This window comes from Phaseolus vulgaris, chromosome 2 (genome assembly GCF_051622355.1).
Source record: "Phaseolus vulgaris cultivar YP4 chromosome 2, ASM5162235v1, whole genome shotgun sequence".
Lineage (NCBI taxonomy): Eukaryota > Viridiplantae > Streptophyta > Magnoliopsida > Fabales > Fabaceae > Phaseolus > Phaseolus vulgaris.
The window spans coordinates 20206558-20233748 of NC_143499.1; positions in this window are offsets into that span (position 1 = coordinate 20206558).

Sequence of the window (27191 nt, forward strand, 5' to 3'; positions counted from 1 at the left end):
AATCTTTCTTAAGTTTTGTTTGGGGTTCTTTGGTGAGCAAGTGTTAAGAGCTTTGACCTCTTTCACTTGAAGTGTTGCTACAAAGTGTACACCTTGTTGGAGTACAAGTCTTTCTTTAGTGAATTAAAATTTTGTCCCTCCTTTACTAAATAGTCAAGTTATACAAGTGAGTGAGTGGATTAAATTTTTATTTTCACTAATTATTTGTTTCCTTTTGTGCAAAATTATAGCTTATTTGTCTTAAGAAGAATCTTCAAAGCCACATTCTCCTCAAAAGGCACATCTTTTGGGAGAGCTTGCCGATGCCAAGAGAAGATTGACCCATAAAGAAGAGGAAATTAAGCAATTAGTGGAAAGGATGCAAAGATTAGAAGAGACTCAAGAGAGACAAGCTAGTGAAGGGAAATGGGAGCCTAGAAGAGCTACTAGAAATTACATGCATTATGGAAGCCAAGAAGAAGAACAAGATTGGAGAGTGCACAATTTTGAAGAAAGGTGCCATCAACACCAACAACCAAAGATTTCTTTTCCTTTTGTTGAATTACCTAGTTTTAGTGGGAAAGTGACCCTAATTTGTATTTATGATGAAAAGCCAAAGTAGATCAAATCTTTAATGTGTATGAGGTCGAAGAGGACCAAAAGGTTAAGTTAGATTCCCTAGAGTTTTTAGACTATGCCATGCAGTAAAGAAGGATGTAGTGTTCAAATGGGGCCAAGAACAAGCAAATGCCTTTGAAAACTTGAAAGACAAATTAACCAAGGCACCCATTTTAACACTCCCAAACTTTGCTAAAACATTTGAGATTGAATATGATGTCTCTAACATAGCCATTGGGGCTATCCTCCTTCAATAGGGTCACTCCATAGCTTATTTTAGTGAGAAACTTAAAGGGAGTAATCTCAATTACTCCACCTATGACAAAGAGATTTATACTGATGTTAGGGCTTTGCAAAATTGGCAACACTACCTTTTTTCCAAAAGAGTTTGTGATACATAGTGATCATGAATCTATTAAATATTTGTAAAGTCAAAGCAAACTTAACAAGAGACATGCCAAATGGGTAGAGTTTATTGAGAAATTTTCCTATGTGATCAAACATAAGCAAGGCAAGTCTAATGTGGTGGCAGATGCTCTTTGTAGAAGACATACCTTGCTTAATGTCTTGGACACTCAATACTTGGGGTTTGATCACATCAAGGAAATTTACAAAGACGACCTTGACTTTTCTCTCATCTTTCTAGAGCTTTCAAAGGGCGGCCACAAAGACTTTTTCATACATGATGGCTTTCTCTTTAAAGGGAAAATACTTTAAGTGCCCCAAGGGTCTTTGAGAAAATCTCTTGTAAAGGAGGCACATGAGGGTGGTTTAATAGGACACTTTGGGGTAGCAAAAACCTTAGATACATTGCATGAACATTTCTTTTGGCCCCACATGCGTAAATTTGTACATAACTTTTCTTATAAGCGCATAACATGTAGGAAAGCTAAGTCTAAGGTGCAACCCCATGGTTTATATACCCCTCTTCCCATACCAGACATGCCTTGGGTAGACCTTTCTATGGACTTCATTTTAGGTCTTCCCAAGACATCATCTAAGGGTATGGATTCTATCTTTGTGGTAGTGGATCGTTTTTCCTAAATGGCCCATTTTATCATATTGCAAATCTCTTCATTAAGGAAGTTATCCGATTGCATGGGCTTCATAAAAGTATCGTATATGAGAGAGACTATAAGTTCTTGAGTCACTTCGGGAAGACATTATGGCGAAAACTTGGCACTAAACTTTTTTTTTCTACTACTTTCCATCCCCAAACTAACGGTCAAACAAAAGTGGTAAATAGAACTTTGACCCAAATGTTAAGATGTCTTATTTTCGGGAACCCTAGGGTTTAGGAGGAATTACTTCCTCATATTGAGTTTGCTTATAACCGAGTAGTTAACTTTACTATTTCTCACACCCCTTTTGAGGTTGTGTATGGGTTCAATCCTTTCACACCCCTTTACCTACTTCCTATTCCTGTACTTGATGATGTTTTGTGCAAGGATGGTTTTGAAAAAGCATCTTTTATTAAAAACTTACACCAACACATCAAGCGCCAAATTGAAAGGAAGGTAGGCAAGTATGCACAATATGCCAATAAGGGGTGCAAAGCATTGATCTTTGAGCCCGGGGATTGAGTTTGGCTTCACTTGAGGAATGATCACTTCCCTACTCAAAGGAATCCAAACTTCTGCCTCGTGGTAATGGTCCCTTCAAGATCATTAAAAGGATTAATGATAATGCTTATGAGTTAGATTTACCTAACACATATCTATGGAGTAATTCTTTTAATGTTAGTGATTTGACTCCTTTCTCTTTAGGTGTTACAAATTCGTGGACAAATTCTTTCCCACTCGGAGAGCATGATGAAGAGCTGAGAGATAGAGCATTCACTGTCCAAGCCCAACCTTCCAGAAGGATGAACCGGAGTATGACACATGATCCAGAGCTAGGTCAGGATCAACCACTAACAAGTGCCTCAGAGGCTATCATTCCTCAGAGGATCACCAGGAGCAGAGCTCATGTGATGGGAACTGAGAACTAACTAGTCTCTTTGTTTTTAATTTCAGTAAAATAGGTTTCACATAGCTTAAATAGGAGTGTACTTGGCAACTTGGACTTGTGCCAAGCCCATAGGTGAGGAAAGGTAACCCTAGCTTCTAGAAACTAGGTATAGGGGGCGACATTGACCTTGGTTAAACCCTAAGGCCGCCCCTCTTCATGGTCTTTTCTACCCTCCCCTCATCTTGCTCTTAAAGTCACACTCGTCACTCGTCACTCATCCATATATAAAGGGTGCCTCCCTCCATGTATTGACACATTGAATTTGATTATAGTAAAAAAACTCTGTAGGAGTGATTTTGTGAGACTTGGGAGTTCTCATAGTGGGTCTTATCTTGAGTGTGTGAGCACTTCAAGTGGCGAATCCTTCACCATTCATCTTGGAGTACCTCCTTCTCCAAGTGGTCTGACAACCTTCTTCTTCCATAAGCTTTCTTCATTCCTTCATCATTTTTATTCTTTTCTTGCACCACTTTCCATTCCATATATGTCTTTCTCTACTCTTTGATTGGTCTTTGCTTTGGTTTTGTTCTTTGTCTTTAATTCCGCACCATTGCATCATCCACACCATATAATTGTGTTTTCTCTTTGCCCTTTAGAAGTGAACCTGTACACTTACTTAGCCACTTAGTTATGTTCGTGTTCAGTGGGAATCTTATTTCAGTTTCTGACCATATTTTGTTAATCGCAAAAAGCTAATTGTTCTTGCTAGTTGATTGGATGGGCAAGCTCCTCTTCTAGACTGTCCCCTCCTGGTGCATTGGAACAATGCTCCATTGAGACATCGGGGGCTCTACCTGTTAATCACACTCTGACGATCAAGTCAGTGAGAGCATGCAATATAATAATGAGTTTCAATCTCTAGTCCTCAGAAATAACATACCTTTACCCGGGGTCTTAAACCCCTTTTATAGTTATTCCTCTAACAGATTTCACTCACGAGAATATAATCTCTACTAAAAGCATAAAATAATAACAGAAAACCACATGATCACATGCACCTTTCATGTTTGGGTCCTAACAACAGGAAAATATTCTGTTCATGGGCACCTTTACTCACGGTGCTAACGACAGAAGAGAATGTCGTACACCTTTATTATCGGGTGCTCTCCACTTATTTAACAACTTTATATATTCAACTAATAACTTTATCCATATGTTTATTTAACTAACATATATGTGTATATTCACATATATTCTACTCTATCAGCTTAATATATATCGACATATATATTTAAATAACAGCTTTATCTTAATATATGACCAATCTTGTTATTTTCTCTATTTTAATTATTCTCCAATGGGCTTACCAATGAAACTGGGCTGAGCCCATGACTCACTTTTGGGCCCAAATTCGAGCTGACCATACCCAAATATTTGGACAGATGTCCCGAGCACACGAGCACTCCTGTCCAATACACTAATCAAAAGAGAAACCTCTAAAAATGTGCCAATCTAAAATTAACTCACATCACATCTTCATCTGATCCTTAGATATAGACTCTACCAACACATAATCTTCATTTGTGTCTTCCTTGGAGTTGGCGACTTGATCAACTATAGAAAAAGCAGTAAATGATTCAACGTTTTATCATTTTTAAATTTTTAAGTCTACATCTTCGGAGGATTTTATGGAGATTGGTCTGACATCAATGACCATGGAGATTTGCATCTGTCATCATGTTTTCATTTTCTTCAATTGATAAAGCGACACTAGGCTTGTGGCATGGAAGTATTAAGAGGGAGGGTTGATCACACATAAATGATGCACATGTTGTGTTTGTGATTGTCAAGAAGGACTTTGTCCAAATTTATCCTTATTTGAGGTAAAGGAGAAAGAGTTGTGAGATATTTTTCTAGCTTTCAACTGTAGATTTTTGTGGTTTGACAAGTATAATTTATTTTGTGAAATTTCATGCAAAAAGTTAGACATTTATTGACTTTAATTGTTGATTAATCTGAGACTCAACCCTAATTTGAAAAATAAGATTTTAATAATATATTTTGGAGTTATGAGATTAATAGAATTATATATTTTCAATTTTGTGTTATTTACAGGGATTTTAGAAGAGATAAAGCAAAGAGATATATGACGAATGAAGATGTCACTTACCCCAAACTCAATTAGGTTAAATAAGGATGTAAGGTAGAGACAAAGAGGGAGAAAGGAAACCCTAGGAGGCAACCGTCAAGGAGAAATGTTCTGGATCTTCTTCATTTTTCTTTCAATCATCTTTTGGTGCATGTAATGACTACGATGAATGACTAATTCCTTTCCTTTGGGATTGAATGTAATTGTGTTCAAACTTCTATATATTGAGGTGATATTTATCTATAATATTATGCTCTTATTTGATATTGTTATTTTCATTTTGCTTAAAGCTTGAATTTTTATTCTTTATTTAGATCTTTGAAAAATTGACTGAGAAGTACTTATGATGATCTAACTTAAATGAAAATATTTGATGTGTTTTAATAGTATGAATAAATTAAAATATATCAAATACTTCATAACATCTTTTTGTAATGATAAAAACTTTTGCTAAATAGTCGAGAAATCAATGTGAATGACTCTTTTTATTGCATCAATTTCAATTAAGTAAGAATGTTGTAAGTTTTTATTTTCCAAAATACAAAACAAATGAGAAATATTAACTTCAATCCCAATTTTATGAATCAAATTCTCATAATAATTTACTTTGTTTTTATTTTGTTCCGTACGGTTGACCAGGACGTCTTCGTGCGCGACCTCAACCGTCAGCTAGGGACTCCTTCCCACTGGTTGCCTGTGAATTCCTGCAAAAAAGAGGACAAAGAGGCGCCCTAGCGGCCGTGTGCACTCCGACGCTCAAGTCAGCCAGCAAGAAACACCAAAAACTGTTCACCTACGTGTCTGAGCGCCGCGTATGGCACTCTGAAGGTGGTAAAAGAACTGTGTATATGTGTGTGTTGTCTCTTTCAGGCAAAAATATTTCCCAGTCACTTGTACGTAACCTTCAATCACGAGCAAGCAACTAGAGAGTTCTCTGATAAATTTGCCAAAAGTTCCAACCCTTTTTCCAACATTCTCCGCGCTATTTAAACTGCCCAAGCATTTAAAGCGTCTTAAAGCGCTTTTAATCACAAACGTAACGCACTCATTAAAGTGCTTAATTAGAAAACGTAGCGCATTTAAGACGTTGAAACGCTCGGGAGCCATTATAGTACCTGAATGCTCGAAAGGGAAACTGTATTGAATAACCTTTAATTACCTGGCACCTGACTAAAGGGTGTTTCTATTCTGGCATGGCTGTCGTACACGTGGAGGGCCTCACGACGCCATGGCCCCATTCGGGGACGCTTCTGCCCATCTGGGGACGTTTCTACGTGTGAGTCCTCCTGCTGAGAGTGCTACTGCGCTAGGGGTGACTTTTTGGGTGCCAACTCATGCCCCCAAGTATCTAGTCACTTACTTTGAGAGCGTATCTGCCTTCCTTTTGTACTCTGCACCCGGTTGCCCTGGGCGTGACTTTCCTCTTGAGTCGTATCTGCCCTACGGGCGTCTTTGGGGCGGCAGGAGCACGTCACGAGTCAGGCTGCCCTTCACTGGTACTATTACTATGGCCTTGAAGCCACCTTTTCCTTCTCTTTATCGCTGCCCCTTGCTATTGGGACCTGAGGCCTTCCCACGGCGTCGTTCCCTCCATGGTCTTTCCTACCCATGGGTATCGGGGAACCACACCGTGATTGCCTTACTTTAGCACTGTTTGATCTGGCGACGCCCTGATTGGGCGACGCCTTCACCTAGGCGACGCCTTGCCTTGGCGACGCTTCTGCTTGGCTGTTTGAACTGGCGACGCCCTGGTGGGGGCGACGCCTTCACCAGGCGACGCCTCCTCCTGGCATTCCTCCACCTAGGCGACGCCTTGTGTTGACTTTGACTCTCCAGCGGTTGACTTTGACTCTCCAGCAGTTGACTTTGACCTTGACTTAGTCAACGCCCGGATACGGGACGGTACACAAGCCCCCCAGTCTTAAGCCGAAGACTTGTCTTCAGCGTCAAGACTAAAGCCTCGCCCACGCCGTCCGCGTGCCATCCGGATGACGTGGCATTCTCTGCTGACTCAGCAACTCTTCGAATTACTGACGTGACACTTTCTGAACCACAGAGGTATACTTAATGGCTGATTGGACAGCCCTAAAATGGGAAAAATGATGTCTTTTGAAGTTGCGCTTAATCACGTGCCACGTGGTTCATCGTGCGGTCGTCTTTAAGAACCTCTTGCGCTCCCCTTGAGCGCTTAATCTTGCAACACGTGGCATCATCACACGGTTATCATTTGATGTCCCTCGCGCTTCTCGTAACGTTCAAGTTACCCAAACCCCGCGCTTGCCACTACTGTTACATCCACTTTCTCAGAATCCCTTCTCACTGTTCATCTTCTCTGAATCTCTTCTCTCGCGACCCCTGCTCATTCGTGCTTCCGCTCTCCACACCCTTCAGCCCCAAAGGTATGGTTTTCCCCCTCCTTGATGTTTCTCTTCACTGTATGAACTGCTTGGGACTGTCCATATTACTGCATTTCTTTGGATATCGTTTGTGTGCCTCTTCGTTCCTCTTGTTCCTCTTTTCTGTCATGTGGGTAGGGTTTTCCTAGGGTTCTTCCATTTTTCCCTTTTCTTCTACCCAACCCCTTTTCTCTGAACCCTTTCTTTCTCTTTTGATCTTCAGCATTGGCATTGATGGCGAAAACTAAGACCACCGCGCCTCCCCCGCTCCCTAAGTCTTATTATAAGGGCGAATACGACTGGGCTCCCGACGAACTTCTGGACGAATGTTCCCTCCTGAACTCTGTTGAGGACGTGGAGGCTCACAGGGGGGACCCTGTTCTCTATAATTTCAATGCTTTCCACAAAAATCACGACTCCTAAGTCCTGGTAAGCCGGGTACGACTTGGGATGCCCGTTTGTGCGGACTCACGGGATACTGGGGGATGCCCCTTCTTCTTCCTCTATCAAATGGTGCTCAAGAGGGTGGGCCTGCGTCTGCCCCTCACTTCTTTCGAAAAAGAGCTACTGACAGAGATAAACACTGCTCCCGCCCAACTCCACCCCAACAGTTGGGCTTTCGTGAGGGGGTTCCAAATTCTCTGCGGCTATCTAGGTGTTCCCCCTTCTGTGGACGTTTTTCTTCACTTCTTCGAAGTAAAGAAGCAGGGGAAGAGCCTTTGGATGAGCTTTTCTGGCATCGCCGGGCGCATCATTCTTACGCTCTTCCAGAATTCGTTTAAAGGATGGAAGGGGAAATTCTTCAAGGTACGTGCGACCAAGCGCGATCCTACCATCCTAGAGGGCTTTCCGCTGTACTGGACAGACAAACCCATAACCATGAAGCCCTTGGCTTTGGACGAGCTTGATCCGCCTGACCGGGATGTGTGCAAAGCCTTGGCGGGACTGGGGATAGTCTTCGATACCGCCAAACTCATCGCGAACGAATTCAATGCCCATGGGCTTTCTACCTACTTCGGTATCTGCCCTTGATTGTTTATGATGCATTAGTTGTTGTGGTTATCTGCATATGTTTGGTCATAGAATTTTCCCTCTGTTTCCTCTGAACCAAACTTTACCTTACTATTTTTCGCTGTTGCAGGTTCAGTGATGACTTCCTCGAGACGGCTGGCTCTTGCCAAATTTTTGAAAAAGGCAAAATCTACCAAGGAAGGCGGGGACGCCGTAGCCTCCGACGTGCCCACCGTTGCTTCCCTGCCGATCCCATCAACCCCTGCCTCAGCGCGTCCTAACAAAGGGAAAAGGGTGTTGATAGTAGACTCCGACAGCGAAGGCTCGGGTTCTGCTCTGGTTCCTCATAAGAGGAGGGCCACGGGTCTCATTGCTTCACCCGCCGCGCCCCCCGGCGATGGGAACTCTCTCAGGGACGATCCTCCCAGTGCCACCTCACCGCCGCCTCCGCCAGTCCACGAGGAGCGAGAGGAAAGGATTGACTTGGTTCCCCCACCTTCGCCGTTGCCGCATCGTGACGTAGCTGAAGCGTCGGGCTCCGCCCCTCCTGTATCAGTCCCTGGCTCAACTTCGCGCAAACCCCGGATTCCTCGCTCCATCCATAGGGAGTTGACGCAGGGCTTCACCGAGGGGATGACGCCGACTGATCCTCAAAAAGGGGGAGGTATGCCTTACTATATGGGGGCCTTCCTGGCGGTGGCAATCAAATGGCGCACTCAGGCTCGAAATGCCATCAAAGGGAGGGAGGTTCTTCGCAAGCTGAGGCAAGAGGTGGTGGCGCTGAAGGAGGAGAAGCAGAACTGGGGACTTAAGGAGGAAGCTTCCCAATCTCTGCTAAGACTGGCCTAGGAGGGCAGGGAGGGAGCTGAGGCGTACGCGCGTGAACTGGAGCAGGCGCATGCCACTCAACTGGCCTAGCTCACCTCCTGTCAAATCCAAAACATTGGCCTCCAGGAGGCGGCTCTCACATCCGAGGTGCAGCGGAAAAAACTTGATGAGTTGGATGCTGCTTGGGGGCAGAAGCTGCGTGAAAATGAAGACGCGTTGACTGCTAAGGCTGAAGCTTTGAGCCTTCTACAAGCCGAGGCTAATAAGCTTCGGGTGGAGAAGGAATTCCTGGAGAAACAATTGACATCCAAGGATTCCAGGATCACCGAACTAGAAGGGGAGGTCCAAGAGCTGACTGGGAGATGGCGGGGGCGTTTGAGGAGGGTTTCCAAGAGGCTCTGGCCCAGGTGTCCTGCGAGAACACGGGCATTAATATTTCGAACTGCGACCCCACTCACCACGTCGTCGACGGGAAGGTCGTGCCCATGGACTTGGAAGACTGAGCCGCCGTCTCTCACCCGCCACCTTCAGCTTCACACTTAACTGCTTCATACTTTACCTTCGTTTTTGATTTTATCTGTTAAAAATTGTAATCCTTTGAACTATCCGTACTCTTGTTACTGATTTGGGATGTTCGTATGATTGCCTTTATGTCTTTGCCACATACGATTCTGCTTATGCGACCTCATTCTCATCTTTTCCCTTCACGCGCTTCGATTATTTTATCTGTGTTCCGCCCATTTCTTTCACTTTGTTGGGCGGTTTCGTATGATTGGGAAAGGTTGCACGTCAACCCTCACGCCCGTGGAGAGGCTCACTTAGTGACGCCGTATCGTTCCCGGGACGTTTCTGATACCGAAAGGTCCTTTCTTTGACCCTTAACGCTCGGCGCCCACGCCTGAGGAGAGGACTGCTACAGCAGCGCCGTATCGTCCCCGGGTGTCTAAAACGCTGAGTGCTATGGGGGGGTCCGTTCCCTCCATGGTCTTTCCTTCCCATAGGTATCGGGGAACGCCTTGCCAGTGATTCGCTGGCGTTTGGCGGTCTCGTCTCCCTCCACAGTCTTTCCTACCTGTGGGTATCGGGGAGGTGACGCCTGTGACTAACTTTGCCTTCTTTGAATTCGTCTCCCTCCACAGTCTTTCCTACCTGTGGGTATCGGGGAACGCCCTGCCAGTCATTCGCTGGCATCTGGCGATCTTATCTCCCTCCACAGTCTTTCCTACCCGTGGGTATCGGGGAAACAACGCCAGCAGCCGACTCTGCTTCCTTCACTTTCGTCTCCCTCCACAGTCTTTCCTACCTGTGGGTATCGGGGAGGCGACGCCAGTTGGTATTTGGGTTGGCGACGCCCGTAACGTCTCACGCTGGTGTCGCCCTTCACATCCTTCCGGGCGACACCTCGGGTGTTACCTTCACTTCGACATTGACTTCGATTCTCGCCTTGGTCGATGCCTGATGGCAGCGAAGAGCCCAAGGCTTTGTCTGTGCCATCCACGTGGCGCTCCTTGTATAGCTGATGGGACGTTCCGTCATTCGACTTGATCCACGTGGCGCTGCTTGTATGGTTGATGGGGCATCTAGTCATTCCATTTTCTTACTCCTGCTGTACCCCTGACTCACTTCCGGCAGCGCATCGTACCACTGGATATTCTGCTGACACGACGTTTTCTGATTTAAACCAGTGGTGCCAGTGTCATCCTTTCATCTTCTGCCACGTGTATCAATCGTGCGGTGCATCCATTCACGTCGTTTGGCGCTTTAACCGCTGTATTTAACTCTTCAAGCTCTGGAACTATCTTCATCATTTTCTCACTCTTCATAACCTACTTGCGTTCTTTCTTCTTGCACCCTTTCTTCTCTGTCGAAGGTTCGTTCTAGCCTTCGCTCCCCTCACTCAACTCTTGCATTTCTGGCAATCCTGATCTTGTTAGAGAATGTCATCTCACGCTGCTTCCTCGAGGGTTCGCCCCAAAGACTTGTACCCTTGGGCTTCGAATGAACTTCTTGACGAGTGTTCATGCTTACTCTCTACCAGGGCCATACGGGAGCACAAAGGGGAGTCATGTTCCTATGACCACCGGGCCTTCGCGAGGAGGCATGACGACGACATCGCTGTGCTCCCCTGCACTCTAGGGGAGCCAGTATGTGGAGACGAACGGGCCAACGACGGGGTCCCTTTCTTTTAGTTTTACCAGGTGGTGTTCAAGACCATCGGGGTGCGCTTACCCTTCTCCTGGTTCGAGAAGGAACTGCTGACGGAGATCAACGTCGCTCCGGCTCAGTTATACCCCAACAGCTGGGCCTTTGTCAAAGCCTTCGATGTTCTCTTCGGGTTTTTGGGTTGTGCACCCTCGGTTGACCTCTTTCTTCACTTCTTTGGGGTGAAGAGGCAGAGACACAACCTCTGGGTAACTCCCAGCAATGTACCCGGAAGAGTTCTCTTCACACCCTTTCAAAGCTCGTTCACGGGGTGGAAAGGCCGGTTCTTCAAGATCTGCCGTACTGATCTTGTTCCCGACGCCCTGGATGGGTTTCCGCTGTACTGGGTGAGAGAGGAAAAGGTCCTCAAAGCCAAACCCCTCAAGAATCTAGCTCCAAGTGATCAAATAGCTTGCCGGATTCTTGCTGAGGCGGGAGGTTTTGACTCTGCTACGGTGATCAGCCTGGAGTTCAACGCTGGGACTCTTGAGAAGTACATACGTAAGAACCACTGCCTTAGGAAACTCGACCTTCGTTACTTTCTAACTGTGCCTGTCTTTCTTCATGGTGCCTCTAACGCGTCTTTTCCCCTGGTGCAGGTTCGAAGCTAAACCAAGAAAAGAGGACACGACTTACTCAAGCGCTGCGGGCTGGAAAAGAGGCTTCGCCTTCCTCCAGTGATGACTCTGATGAGCGCTGAGAAATGGCTTGTTCGTGTTTTTGCATGATTTGTAGCGTTTGCTTCGTTTGTGCTGTTCCCATTGTACTGAACATTGCTTGTAACAACAATTTTTCAATGTCATACTTGATTTTTGTAACGCTACTTTACTTTGCATATGCTTCATGTACTGCGCGCTTTCTTTTCGTCTCGTTCTTCCAACGATGCATGCCTTCACTTGGGCGACGCCTGCTCAGGGCGACGCCCTTATCTAGGTGGCGCCTTCGTTCTGGGCGATGCCATGACCTGGGCGACGCCCTCTTTCTTGGCGACGCCATGGCCTAGGCGGCGCATCACATTACTTCTAACAAGGAAAGATAAAGGCTGAAAACCAAGGCACTTCTTTTTCTCAACTGGTTTTTCCTTTTATTAGGGTGACCTCGTTAAAAACCCCCGAAAAGGAAAAAGAGCGTCCCCTTCAACTAAATTGTTACATATTGCTTACATAAGTTAACTGAAATAAAATTTTAAGTTGGCTGCATTCCAACTGCGCGGGATAGAGCCTCCATCTAAGGTCTCCAGGTTGTACGAACCATTGCCCTTAGCCTCAGTAACCCTGAAGGGCCCGGTCCACTTGGGAGACAGCTTATTCTCCAACTCGTATGGGTGGGCTTTCTTCATCACTAGGTCGCCCACCTGAAACTGTCGCGGCTTTACCTTAGAGCTATATTGCCGCTCTACTCTTCTCTTCATCGCTTCAGCTTTTATTCTAGCTTCTTCCCTGGCCTCTTCTAGCAGATCCAGGTTTACCCGCCTCTCTTCATTGGACTCCTCCACCACAAAGTTTTGAAAGCGTGGTGAGCTTTCATGTATTTCTACTGGAATCATCGCGTCCGACCCGTAAACCAAACTGAAAGGCGTCTCCATAGTAGAGGATTGGGGGGTGGTGTGATAGGCCCATACGATCCTCGGTACCTCTTCCGCCCACGCCCCTTTGGCTTTCTCCAACCTTCTTTTTAACCCCCTCAGCAGAACTCTGTTTGCCGATTCTACCTGCCCATTAGTCTGGGGGTGCTCAACTGATGCAAACACCTGTTTGATTCCTACTTCAGCACACAGATTTCTCAATTGCTGACTGGCAAACTGGTCCCGTTGTCAGATATCAGGCGCCTGGGTACGCCAAAGCGACACACAATGTTTCTCCACACGAAATGCTGTACCTTATGCGCCGTGATCTGTGCCACGGGCTCTGCCTCTATCCACTTAGTGAAGTATTCGATGGCGACGATCAGATACTTCATCTGCCTGATTGCCAGTTGGAAAGGGCCCAGGATGTCAATTCCCCATGTATGGAAAGGCCACGGGCTGTATATGGACCGCAACTCTTCTGGCGGCGCCTTGTGCCAGTCGGCGTGCTTTTGGCATTGCCTACACCGCTGGGCGTGCCGTGCGCAATCCTCTTTCACTGTTGGCCAGAAGAAACCTGCGCGTATTACCTTGGAGGCTAAGGACCTTCCTCCTACATGGCTTCCGCAGATGCCTTCGTGTAGTTCTGCCATTATCCTGGTGCACTCATCGCCACTGACGCATGTTAGGATAGGGTGAGTGAAGCCGTGCCTGAACAGCACCCCATCCACCAAAGTATATCTTGCGGCATTTCTTTTGACTTTTTTACCCTCTTCAGGGTCCACTGGAAGAGCCCCATTCGCCAGGTATCGTTTATAGGGCGTCATCCAGGTGTCTCCCTTGGACAAAACGCAGACCTGCATCTGCTCTTCTTCAGGCACACCCGCGTATATGCTGATGCGGGGTGCCCTCTGCGTATCTTGGGTCAAAGAGGAATGACTCCTCGGCCTTCCCCTTGATGTATAAATCTGGAGGACATCCACCCTGTTGTCTTCCACGAAACGACGCGGAGCTTTGAGGGTTTCCTGGATCACTGTCCTCTGTCTACCCCCCTTGCCTGAGCTGGCCAGCTTTGCGAGCAGGTCAGCTCTGGCATTCTGCTCCCTCGGGACGTGTATCAACTCAAGAGCGTTGAACGCCCCCCTCAACAACTGGACGTATTTTAGATACGCCGCCATCTGTGGGTCCTTCGCCTGGAACTCACCCGACACCTGCCCCGTAATCAACTGAGAGTCGCTCTGTATGTCGAATTCTGACAGTTCCACTGCCCAGTGTACCATTCTTCCTGCCACATCAGGTTTTTGCAGCACTTTCTGTATAGGGAGATTGGTCATCACCACCACCGTAAAACTGTGGAAGTAATGACGGAGCCTCCTAGCAGAGAACACTACCGCAAGCGCCGCCTTCTCCAGTGCTTGGTACCTCGTCTCAGCCCCCTGTAAGGCCTTGCTTACGAAGTAGATGGGCTTCTGACTCTGGTCCTGCTCTTGGACCAACACAGAACTGATGGCCCGCTCCGTTACAGTAAAATACAACCGGAGGGGCATGCCCGTTACCGGCTTGCAGAGGACCGGTGGCGTCGCCAGGTACTCCTTCAGCTTAATGAAAGCCGCTTCGCATTCATCAGTCCATGCAAAGCGACTGTTTCTCTTGAGGCACTGGAAGTACGAGTGCCCCTTTTCTCCTCCGGCGGAAACAAACCTCGAGAGCGCCGCCATCCGCCCTGTCAACTGTTGCACCTCCTTTACCGATGTCGGGCTCCGCATGGCGATAATAGCCGCACATTTGTCGGGGTTCGCCTCTATCCCCCTCTCGGTGAGCAAAAAACCCAAGAACTTACCGGCCTCTACCCCGAAGACACACTTCTCGGGGTTCAACTTGAGGCGGTATTTGGATATTGTGTGGAACAGCTCTTCCAGGTCTGCCATGTGCTGCACCCTATTTTGCGACGCCACCACCATGTCGTCTACATATGCGTACACATTCCTCCCAAGCATTGGCGCCAGGACCTTGTCCATTAGTCTCTGGTATGTGGCGCTCGCATTTTTCAGCCCGAAGGGCATCACCTTATAGCAGTAACTGCATGTCTCGGTCATGAATGCAGTCTTGCTCTCGTCTCTTGGGTGCATCTTAATTTGGTTGTACCCTGAAAAGGCGTCCAAGAAACTTAGCACCTTGCTGCCGGACGCACTGTCTACTAAGGCGTCGATGCTGGGCAACGGATACGAGTTCTTCGGGCATGCCTTATTCAGGTCCGTGAAGTCAACACACATCCTCCACTTTCCGTTCGCCTTTTTCACCAAGACGATGTTGGCGAGCCACTCAGGGTACTGAATCTCCCTGATGTGGCCAGCGCTCAGCAGCTTCTGCGTTTCGTCTTTCACCACCTGTTGTCGTTCCTCATTAAACTTCCTCCTTCTTTGACGCACGGGGCGGACCGTGGCGTCCATGCTGAGGTGGTGACACAGGAAATCGGGGTCGATGCCTGGCATATCCGAGGCGGACCATGCGAAGGCATCCAGGTGGCGTGAAATCACTCCTGCCACCCCCTCCTGTTCTTCTGGGCTTAGCGAACTTCCTAATTTGAAAGTTTTGCCGCCAATCTCCCTTTCTATGGCGTTAACTGCAGGCTGTTCCCTGCTATCATCTTCGACGGGCGCCGCCTCTTCGACGGGCGCCGCCTCTTCCGCGAGCGCCGCGTCGTCAGGGCCTTCCTCCATTGGCACATCTGCTTCGGGCATCGCCCTCTCCACTATGGCCTCTTCAAGCGTCAGCCCAGCGGGCGTCGCCTCAATCATTGTCGCGTCCCCACTTGGCGGACGCTCATACACCATGAATACGCCTCTCTTCGTTTTCAGGCTGTTTTCATAGCATTTCCTCGCCTCCTCCTGGTCTGACCTGATGACTATCACCCGGCCACTGAGGTCCGGCAGCTTCATCTTCATGTGACGGGTGGAGGACACCGCACTCAGACGGTTTAACGCCGGTCTGCCCAGCAGAATATTGTAGGCAGAATTAGCATTCACGACGAGGTACCGGATGCTCTCGGTACGGGAGGCCTCTCCGTCTGTGAACGTAGTCCTCAACTCCAGGTACCCCCGGACTTCTACCTGGTTATCCCCGAACCCATACAAACATCCCGTATAGGGACTCAGCAGATCGGGGGACAACCGTAACTTATTAAAGGTCGACAGAAACATGACGTCTGCCGAGCTTCCTTGATCAACAAGCACTCTGTGGACCTTCCTTCCAGCTGTGACGACTGAGATGACAACGGGGTCGTTGTCGTGGGGTACCACATCTCGGAGGTCTCTTCTTGTGAACACAATATCTGACTCCCAAGGCTCCCCCGAGAGCCTTTCTTCGATTGAATTCACCCCCCTCGTGTATTTCTTCCGCTGGGAGGCGGTGGGTCCTCCGCCTGAAAAACCTCCAACAATGGTGTGGACCTCGCCAAGCACAGGCATCTCGTGGGCTGGCTCCTCTGCCGGCGGCGGCAAGGTGGCGGTCGTTGTGGAATCTGTGACATAATCTTTCAAAAACCCAGTTCTCACCAGCTCATCTAGCTGGTAGCCCAACGACAGGCAATTATCAATCTGGTGCCCGAAAGCCTCGTGGAATTCGCACCAAGAGTCTTTACGGGGCCCTAACACCTTGTCGGTCTTCGCCGGTCGCCTCAGCCTCTCAGCTATGTTGGGCACGGCGATCAAATCCTTCAACTCAACCACGAAGTTGTACCTCGCCGGTCTTGCTCTTTCTCTGGCGGGGCGTTCGCCTCCTGCTGGGCCCCGGGGCTGGGGCTTTCTGGCCTCGTAGGGGCATCTCGCCTCTGGCTTCTTTTTTCCCGTCGTGGTCTCATTGACTCTGACGGGTTGAACTCGCGCCGGTCCCCTCAGGCGTGAGGGCACGGCGCTGGTGCGCTTCACACATACCTCCCCTTCCGAAGCAATATGCTCTACCGCCCTGCGCCGTAATTCAGCGAAAGTCCTAGGGCGATTGCGGATAATGGATTCTCCGAAGGGGCCGGGGCACACGCCTTTCACAAACGCGTACACGATCATAGGCTCCTCTGTTGTGCCAACCTTCACGACCTGGGCCCCGAAGCGATTGATGTACTCCTTCAGGGTCTCCCCCTGATACTGCTTTACGTCGAACAGATCATAGGAGACCGGCGGCGGGGCCTTGTTGGCTAAGTACTGTTCTCGGAACAATCGCGACAATTGGCGGAAAGATGTGATATGACCCTCTGGGAGGCTAATGAACCAGTCCATAGCCATCCCGGTCAGGGTGCTCATGAAGAGCTTGCACTTGGCAGCATCAGAACCGCCTATCAGGACCATTTGCGTGTGAAATGCAGCCAGGTGCGTCTCTGGGTCCTCCATCCCGGTGAAGATCACCTTGGGTCCCGCGAACGTGTTTGGGATCGTTGCGTCTAGGATCTCCTGTGAGAAAGGAGTGGAAAACTCCCTTGGTGGGGAATGGTTCTCCATCTCGTCATGCCCAGGCCGCCTCCTATCGTTTCTCAGGCCCTGGCGCAACTCCTCATTCACACGGTGGAGCTCTTCGTTCCGCTCATGCGAGGCGTCAAGGTCTGCCTGCATGCGTTCCTGCTCCATTTTCGAATCCGCCATGTCCTGCTGCAGCCCCCTCATTATTTCCAGGACCTGCTGCATGGATAGGTCTGCTGGGGCTGCGCGTGCTGCTCTTCGTTTGGTGGGGGCCATTGTCACTCCAACCTCCTTCAGCACTACTGCAACCTGATAGATTTTCTCGAACTTGTGATGGGACTGATGTTTTATATCGGCCCCACGGTGGGCGCCAAATGTTCCGTACGGTTGACCAGGACGTCTTCGTGCGCGACCTCAACCGTCAGCTAGGGACTCCTTCCCACTGGTTGCCTGTGAATTCCTGCAAAAAAAGAGGACAAAGAGGCGCCCTAGCGGCCGTGTGCACTCTGACGCTCAAGTCAGCCAGCAAGAAACACCAAAAACTGTTCACCTACGTGTCTGAGCGCCGCGTATGGCACTCTGAAGGTGGTAAAAGAACTGTGTATATGTGTGTGTTGTCTCTTTTAGGCAAAAATATTTCCCAGTCACTTGTACGTAACCTTCAATCACGAGCAAGCAACTAGAGAGTTCTCTGATAAATTTGCCAAAAGTTCCAACCCTTTTTCCAACATTCTCCGCGCTATTTAAACTGCCCAAGCATTTAAAGCGTCTTAAAACGCTTTTAATCACAAACGTAACGCACTCATTAAAGCGCTTAATTAGAAAACGTAGCGCATTTAAGACGTTGAAACGCTCGAGAGCCATTATAGTACCTGAATGCTCGAAAGGGAAACTGTATTGAATAACCTTTAATTACCTGGCACCTGACTAAAGGGTGTTTCTATTCTGGCACGGCTGTCGTACACGTGGAGGGCCTCACGACGCCATGCCCCATCCGGGGACGCTTCTGCCCATCTGGGGACATTTCTACGTGTGAGTCCTCCTGCTGAGAGTGCTACTGCGCTAGGGGTGACTTTTTGGGTGCCAACTCATGCCCCCAAGTATCTAGTCACTTACTTTGAGAGCGTATCTGCCTTCCTTTTGTACTCTGCACCCGGTTGCCCTGGGCGTGACTTTCCTCTTGAGTCGTATCTGCCCTACGGGCGTCTCTGGGGCGGCAGGAGCACGTCACGAGTCAGGCTGCCCTTCACTGGTACTATTACTATGGCCTTGAAGCCACCTTTTCCTTCTCTTTATCGCTGCCCCTTGCTATTGGGACCTGAGGCCTTCCCACGGCGTCGTTCCCTCCATGGTCTTTCCTACCCATGGGTATCGGGGAACCACACCGTGATTGCCTTACTTTAGCACTGTTTGATCTGGCGACGCCCTGATTAGGCGACGCCTTCACCTAGGCGACGCCTTGCCTTGGCGACGCTTCTGCTTGGCTGTTTGAACTGGCGACGCCCTGGTGGGGGCGACGCCTTCACCAGGCGACGCCTCCTCCTGGCATTCCTCCACCTAGGCGACGCCTTGCGTTGACTTTGACTCTCCAGCGGTTGACTTTGACTCTCCAGTAGTTGACTTTGACCTTGACTTAGTCAACGCCCGGATACGGGACGGTACATATTTAAATTTCAAGAAATTTTTTTTAAACAATGCTCATATACCTTGAATCAATTTATTGCACATATTTCAATATAACTAATTGAATTATAGGAATGTTCTTCTTCTTTTAAAGTGTGCATTTTGTTTTATGAAAAACCAACCCAACCTTATTACAACCCTGTAAAGTCCCTAAGATTCATTTTTGTGATATGAAGAAAAATGAAGATTTGTTATGATTTGTTACCTGTAATGCCTCAATGCAACTATGATTTGTTATGATTTAGTGAAAATTGATAGCAAAACACTCGCTTGTGAGAATATGAGGAGAAGTTACTTACTAAAATTCTCATTTCATTATTACAGATGTTTATCCTGTAAATTGATTGCATTTATATATTGTTATATTTAAAGTTGGAAGCATCATTGGTTTCTAATTTAATCCATTGTCCAGTGAATGAAGTTGTTTTGATAATTAAAGCATGAATAGTGCAGAAAAGGGCTTCGACAACGGTTTTGTAACTGTAGTCTATCGGCACGTAGTCTATACGTTTGGGGTATAGACAGTGGTTCCATAACCGTCGTTTATAAGTCATATATATACGACGGTTCTTTTCACAACCACAATGTAAATAAATTGGGCTCACTTTAGGGGTCCACATAGCAAGATAGGCTAGAATAAGGTGCCTTTAGCATAATAGAGGGTGTAGTTATCATTTTAGCTTGTTTCTAGCCCTTTAGGAAGAAAAGTTGACCTAGTTTCTAGAACATTAAGAATAGGGTGTGTTTTTGACTTAGTCAAACCCTAAAGGAAACCGCTCACACATTTACCATCCTATCCTTGCTCATCTTGTTTTCCAAGGCACCTATTCCTATAAATAGGGTGCCTTACTCCATGTATTTTCATGTTGAATTTGAATAGAAAAGTTACTCTGTACAAATTGTGTGAGGTGTTTGTGAGGCTTGTTTCCTCTTAGCATTAGGTCTCATCTTGAGTGATTGTAGAGCTCTCAAGTGGCGGCCATCAACACTTATCTTGGAGGAAAACCACACTCCAAGTGGCATGACCAACTCTCTTTCATCATATAAACATTTCCTTCCTTCATCTTTTCCATTTTTCCATTACTCCATTTATCTTTGTGTTCTTATGTTCTTATTTTCCTCCATTGTCAATTCGGTTTCCTTCATGCTTTTATGTTTCCTTCCATGTTCTTTTAATTTCCGCCCTTCATCATCAATCACCATATATTTGTATTTTTCCTTTGCCCTCTAGAAGTGAACCTTAATACTTAGTTAACCACTTGGTGAAGTTCGTGTCCAGTGTGAATCTTCTTTGGGTTCTCACCATATAATTGCTAAAACCTCAATCCTAAGTAAAATGTCATATCTAAAATGGATAATCTAAAATCAACTCACATCACAGAGGGCCCAACTTTGGACCAATCATTAGAGCTATGGCAAGGAGGATACCAGAAGATTGGGACTCTACTACTAATGGTAAATACACCCTTTTATATATGTTCAAGAATGCCATAACCTAGTGTAATAATTTATTTTTCTTTCTAAAATTAAAGTAGGAAATTTATTTGTAATGCTTTCTTAAGTGAACTAGGGTTAGAGTTAAGCATCTAAAAACTAACCTAGGGTAAATTAGGACTTCATTAATGCCCATATTTAACCTAGGTCAGTCATTTAGACCTAATTAGGTCACATGGAGCACATTTGATCATGATGAGACACTAATGTGGAGCATAATGTTAGTTTTGATGGCTACAACAAGAGGAGGGGGGCGGGGGGGTGAATTGTATTCAAACTATTTTCAAAAATACTTTGCTTAGAATGAAGCTTTAACAAACAACACTCAGCAGCAGTTCAGAAAACCAATTCAATAGCTAAACAAAAACTGGAATAAGAAATTCAATCGGTTAAAATTGCGATTTAACCGGTTGTTTATGACAGCGGAAAATACAAACAGTTTAATGAGAGATGAGATAGAGAGAATTACACAGAGAGATTATACTGGTTCACTCAATAAAAAAGCTACATCCAGTCCTCAGTTAAACCATTGAGTTTTCACTATGCAATCAATCACAGATTACACAAACACCACACACAAGAAGGTGACTTTGAATCCCACAAAGTCTACTCACCCTTCTTGCACACAACAACCACCTCAAGCCAGAATGCCACTAACTTTACAGGATTTTACATAGTTATACAGAATGTTATATCAACAATTACAAGAACTTGAACAGGATTAGAAAACACCTGGTAAGACACAATATACCAGCACCCTATTGATCAATTCCCTAGTTAGAAGAACGCTTCACCTGTAAAGACGAAGGGCGCCCTTACGACAGTTTGCACTCCGATGCTCAAGTCAGTAAGGGCTAAAGAAACAATAATGTGTGTAAAGCAATTTCAGTCTTAGAAACGATGTACCTTTTCTAGGGTTCTTACCACCCTTTATATAGGTTGTATCTAGGGTTCCTGGGTGAATGTCCTTGCATCACTATTACACAATCTTAGCGTAATCTGGCGCATAAGACTTCCCTTTTTTGGAGTGCAATCTTTTTAACAGCTTAGCCGCCAAGGTACCTACTCACGTACCAGCGCTTGCGGCCTCATTTGTTCTGTAAGTGCCCTAAGTATTCACGTGCCATGCATGCAGTCTTTCCCTGGAAACCCTAACCCTAATGAGCCTTAGAACCTCCAAGGAACACTTGCTTGTCCCGTACTCAGATGCACCATACACACCTCAAACATGATATTCTCGTGACTTAGGCCTTTTTGGTATCTGGGTGTTAACTCATGTTAACTCATGCTATCTGTGGGCCCCACTTATGTGGCCCACCATTGCTATCATTCCACCGATGTCCGATGTCCGATGTCTTTCTCTCAGGCCGATGGCCGAGGTCTGGCCTGTACACAAGCCCCGCAGTCTCGAGCTATAACTTGTTTTAGCAAAGAGTGATGGAGAAATGCCTTCATGATTTGGAAATTTAGTTGATGATCGGCGGAAGCACAATGGATTGTAAGCGAACAAGGTCCTCCTAAGAGGTGTGGTGACCTTGGAGGTGCATGCTAGGTAGGGGATGAGAGTGGTGAGGCCATTTCTCTTTGGTAAGGTGAGAATTGAAGATCAATAGCCTAACCTAAGAGGTTTTGGACAAGAAGTGAAATTGGCTCAAATTTGGCAGCAATTCACTATGTATATTAATCTTGTAAAATCATGATCCAAGGCACTCCTTAAATAGAAATGGAGGCCGGTTTACACCAAGGTAAAAAGAGAGGGAAATTCAAAGCTATTCGAATTGAATATCGGCGCCTAGAATTGAGCACATGGAAGGCAAGTTCTAGAATCTAGAATGTGCAATTGGTTCTAGAACTTGCGCTCCAATTGGGCTAGCTTGGATTGGCCTAAGTTTAATTAAAGTTTAGGAATCTCTAATTAAACTTAGGTTGGTATTTTAGGTACCAATCTTCATTTTAACAAAATTACAAAACAAAAATCCTATGCTAAATTTGACAAGAATTTAAATGCTATTCTACACTAGAGTCTATGGCATCTTGAGCATGTTTAGATAGGTTTCTCTGCCATCATTAGCAGTAATCCAATCATCTTGAAGTTTCCTAGCCATGGCTCTAGTGATTGGCCCAATTTGACATGTTGGTGGGCTTTCAATGGAGTTGGTGCTTGGGCCTCTTCCATTATCCCCTCCCTCTTGAAAATGATTTGTCCTCAAATCCAATGCTTCGTCTTCTTCATTAAAAGTATCATGTACTCCATAATCCGCAGGTAAATCAACTTTATAAGCATTGTTATTGACTCTTTTGAGGACTTGAAAAGGCCCATCACCTCAGGGACTAAGTTTAGAATTTCTCTTATTTGGGAATCTATCCTTCCTAAGATGAAGCCAAACTAGGTATCCTTCCTCAAAAACGATTTCTCTCTTCCCCTTATTGTTATATCTGACATATTTCTCAGTTTGTTGTTGTATGTGTTCTTTAACCTTCTCATGCATTTTCTTAAAAAAATTCAGCTTTGGTAGCGCCTTCCTTATGCACAAAGGTTTGTGGATTAGGAAGGGGTAACAAATCTATAGGAGTAAGAGGGTTAAAGCCATATACTACTTCAAATGGAGAAATATTAGTAGCCTTGTGAACTACTCTATTGTATGCAAACTCAATATGGGGAAGATACTCATCCCAAGATTTGTGGCTACCCCTCATGACCGCCCTAAGCATAGTAGAAAGATAGCTATTGACTACTTCCGTTTGTCCATCCGTTTGAGGATGACAAGAAGTGGAAAATTGAAGTTTGGTTCCAAGTTTTTCCCAAAGAGTTTTCCAAAAATGGCTTATGAACTTGGGATCTCTATCCGATACTATGCTTCTAGGTAATCCATGAAGTCTTACCACTTCTCAAAAGAAGAGTTTGGAAATATTTTGAGCATCATCCACCTTGTGGCATGGTATAAAATGTGCCATTTTGCTAAAATGGTCCACAACCACAAAAATGGAGTCAAAACCTCTTGTAGTCCTAAAATAAAATCCATGCTAATGTCTTCCCATGGAGCACTTGCAATCGGTAAAGGAGTATAAAGTCCATGAGGCATTGTTTTAAATTTAGCATTTAAACATGAAATGCATCTAAAACAATGTCTTTGAACATCTCGTCTCATATGGGGCCAAAAGAATTTTCCTTTTAAAAGATCAAGAGTCTTATCAACTCCAAAGTGGCCCATGAGACCTCCTTCATGAGATTCCTTTACAAGAAGTTTTCGATGTGTGCCTTGAGGTATACAAAGTTTTCCTTCTTTAAAAAGATACCCCTCAGACAAATAAAATTCTTCTTGTGCTCTATGTTCACACTTAGCAAAGAGGGATGCAAAGTCTTGATCTTCTTTGTAAAGTTCTCTTATGTTGTCAAATCCAAGAATTTGGGCTCCAAGTTTTGAAAAGAGCACATGTCTCCTTGAGAGAGCATCGACCACTATATTTGTATTACCCTTCTTGTATTTGATGACATAAGGAAATTGTTCAAGAAATTCCATCCATTTTGCATGGCGTTTGTTCAACTTATGTTGACCTTTCAAATATTTTAAAGACTCATGATCACTATGAATGACAAATTCTTTAGAAACTAGATAATGTTCCCAAGTCTTTAAGGCCCTCAGAAGTGCATAAAGCTCTTTGTCATAGGTGGGGTAGTTAAGAGTGGCTCCATGAAGGTTTTCACTAAAATAAGCAATAGGATGTCCACCTTGTAACAAAACCGCACCTATGCCAACTTCCGATGCATCACACTCTAGCTCAAAAGTTTTTGCAAAATTTCGTAAAGCTAGAATGGGTGCATTAGTGGGTTGAGCTTTTAGCCTCTTAAAGGCTTATTCATGCTTCTCATTCCAACAAAATGGAGTGTCCTTCTTCACTAACTCATTGAGTGGTGAAGCTAGACTTGAGAAGTTAGGCACAAAACGTCTATAAAAGCTTGCCAAACCATGAAAGCTCCTAACATCTCCTACATTTTGTGGTGTTGGCCATTCTTGGATGGCTTTAATTTTCTCGGGGTCAACATGTACCTCATTTTTGTTAACTACAAAACCTAAAAAACTACACTATCAACACAAAAAGTTCATTTATCACTATTAGCAAACAAACTATTAATTCTAAGTAGTAAGAGAACTTCCCTAAGGTGTCTTAGGTGATCTTCTAGGCTTTGATTATAAACTAAGATATCATCAAAATAAACTGCTACATATTTACCTATACAATACCTTAAGACATGATTCATGAGCCTCATGAAGGTGCTAGGGGCATTAGTGAGACCAAAAGGCATCACCAACCACTCATATAGTCCAAATTTGGTTTTAAAAGAAGTTTTCCACTCATCACCCTTTTTTATTCGAATTTGGTGATATCCATTTTTAAGATCAATTTTGGAAAATATGATGGACCCATGCAACTCATCAAGCATATCATCTAGTCTTGGGATTGGATGCCTATACTTGATGGTGATGTTATTGATGGCTTTACAATCACAACACATTCTCCACTTGCCATCTTTTTTTGGCACCAACAAGACAGGTACAACACAAGGGCTTAAGCTCTTTTGAACCCAACCCTTCTCCAAAAATCTTGTACTTGTGATTCTGTCTCCTTTGTTTCCTCGGGATTAGTTCTATAGGCTGGTCTATTAGGTAGACTAGGCCCCGGAACTAAATCAATTTGATGTTCTATAGAGAATATATCATCAAACTCTTTTAAAAGCTCTTTTACTTGAGGAGGTAGAACAAAAGTCTTAAGATTAGTGGCAGTGCATGTAAGTGTTCCTTTACAAAAGATAAAGCTTGGATGATAGAAGAGGCCCAAGCACAAGCCCACATGCAAGCCCACCAAAGGGTAGATTTGGGCCAACCCCTAGAGTTATGGCCAAGAGGATCCAAGAAGACGTTCTTTTACATGTTCAAATGCCATAAACTCTAGTGTAGAGTAGACTTTAATTTCTTGTCAAAATTAGATTAGGAATTTTATTTTTAATTTTTCTTTAGATGAAATTTGGCACCTAAAAGTCAACCTTGGTTAAATTAGGATTTCTAAACCACCTAATTATAACCAAGGACGGTTACGTTTAACCAAGGCACATTTTCCATATATTCCATATTTAACATGTGCTAAACATTTTCCATCACATGTTAAATATGCTTCATGTGCTAAGTGTAAAATAGGCGCCAATTTCAAATTCTTTTTCCATTGAATTTCCCTCCAATTCTCTTGTTCAAATCCAACCCTCACTTGCTATATAATGAGGTGCTTGGGTCATGTAAATTCAAGATTAATATACTTAGTGAATTGCTGCCAAATTTTGCCAATTTCACTTCTTGCCCAAAACCTTATAGGTTAGGCTTTTAATATTCACAAACTTTCCCTTTCCAAGTAGAGTTGGTCTCACCACTCTCAATCCCTACCTCTCATGCACCTTCAAGGTCACCACCACTCTTAGGAGGACCTTGCTTCATCTTCAATCCATGATGCTTCCGCCATTCACCAACAAAATCTGAAAACTATGAAGGCACATCTCCATCATTTGGTATCTAGAGCCATGATCTTCAAGAGTTAAGTGCCTTATTTCTTTTTAATTTTTGTGTTCATCTTTTTTACGTGTTGTTCTTCATAAATCATTGATTGTCTTGCTGTTTTTGAGTTTAATTTTGTTTTAGATGCTGTTTTGGTTCAATCCAATCGGTGCATTCATGTTCAATTTGTTCTTGAGCTTTTATTTTGCAAATTTTGTGTAGGATCCATATAGATTTGTGTTGTTGTTCTGTTTTTGGTTTATTTGAGTCTTATTTGCAATTCTAATCGGTTCATATTGTGTGTCTTGAGTCATTTTGATTTTTAAATCCAATTGTGTTTTGTCTAGTCATGTTTCTCCTAAATTGTCATCAATTCTATGTAGTGCTTGTTTTTGATAATTTTGGTTTCTTGATTTGATTTGAGTCTAGTTTTAATCTGAGTTTGTTTGATCCTTTAGTGCATTTTTTCTTTTTAGATTTGAGTTCATATTTGTGTGTTAGATGCATACAAATTCATATACATCAATTCCATTGTGTTTTTGAAGTTTCTTCAAACTGTTTTTAATTCCAAAATTAGGATTACTCTGTTTTCAATTCTGTGCTGGCTGTTTTTTTCTTATGAAATTAAAATACGTTGAAGAAAAATTATGAAACTCTAGATGTATACATATTGATGTATTAAAAAAACAAGAAAAAAGAATCAGATCAAAAGACAAAATAGAAAAAAATGATAAATCAAACAAAAAAAGTGTACATCCTGGCGCCAACAGAAACGGTAATTTGACAAGAATTTTGAAAAATTTATCACAATTTTTTGGTGCATAATTTTGGTGTGATTCCAGCTCCAAAAGTTTTCTAAGATCTTGAATTGTTTGTGGTTCAAATTTCAGATTCAGATTTTAAATAGCCAGCTCAGCATAAATTTTATAAGTTACGCTTTTTGTACCTAAAATTTCCAGTAGTACTGTTTTGTTTTTTTTTTAATCAATTCTAGTGCCATTCTCTAGGTTCAATTTGTGTGCCACCTTTTGTTGAGTGCCTATTTGATTGCTTGTCAAAGTTATTCAATATTCCTTCTAGTTGTGTCCTACAAATTAATCCATTTGCTGTTGTCCTATTTTTTAAATTTGAATTGTTCTTTGCTTTAATTTCTTGACCTCTAATTGTTGGTGAACAAAAAAATTCAAATTGGTGCTTGTTAAGTTGGAATTAACCTTGTGGTAAGTCCATCCCTACTTAGTAGGTACTGTTTTGAAGATTTTAATTGGCTAACCATAAGAGGTTAAGGCAAGGAGCTGCAGCAAATATAAATACAAACACCTACAC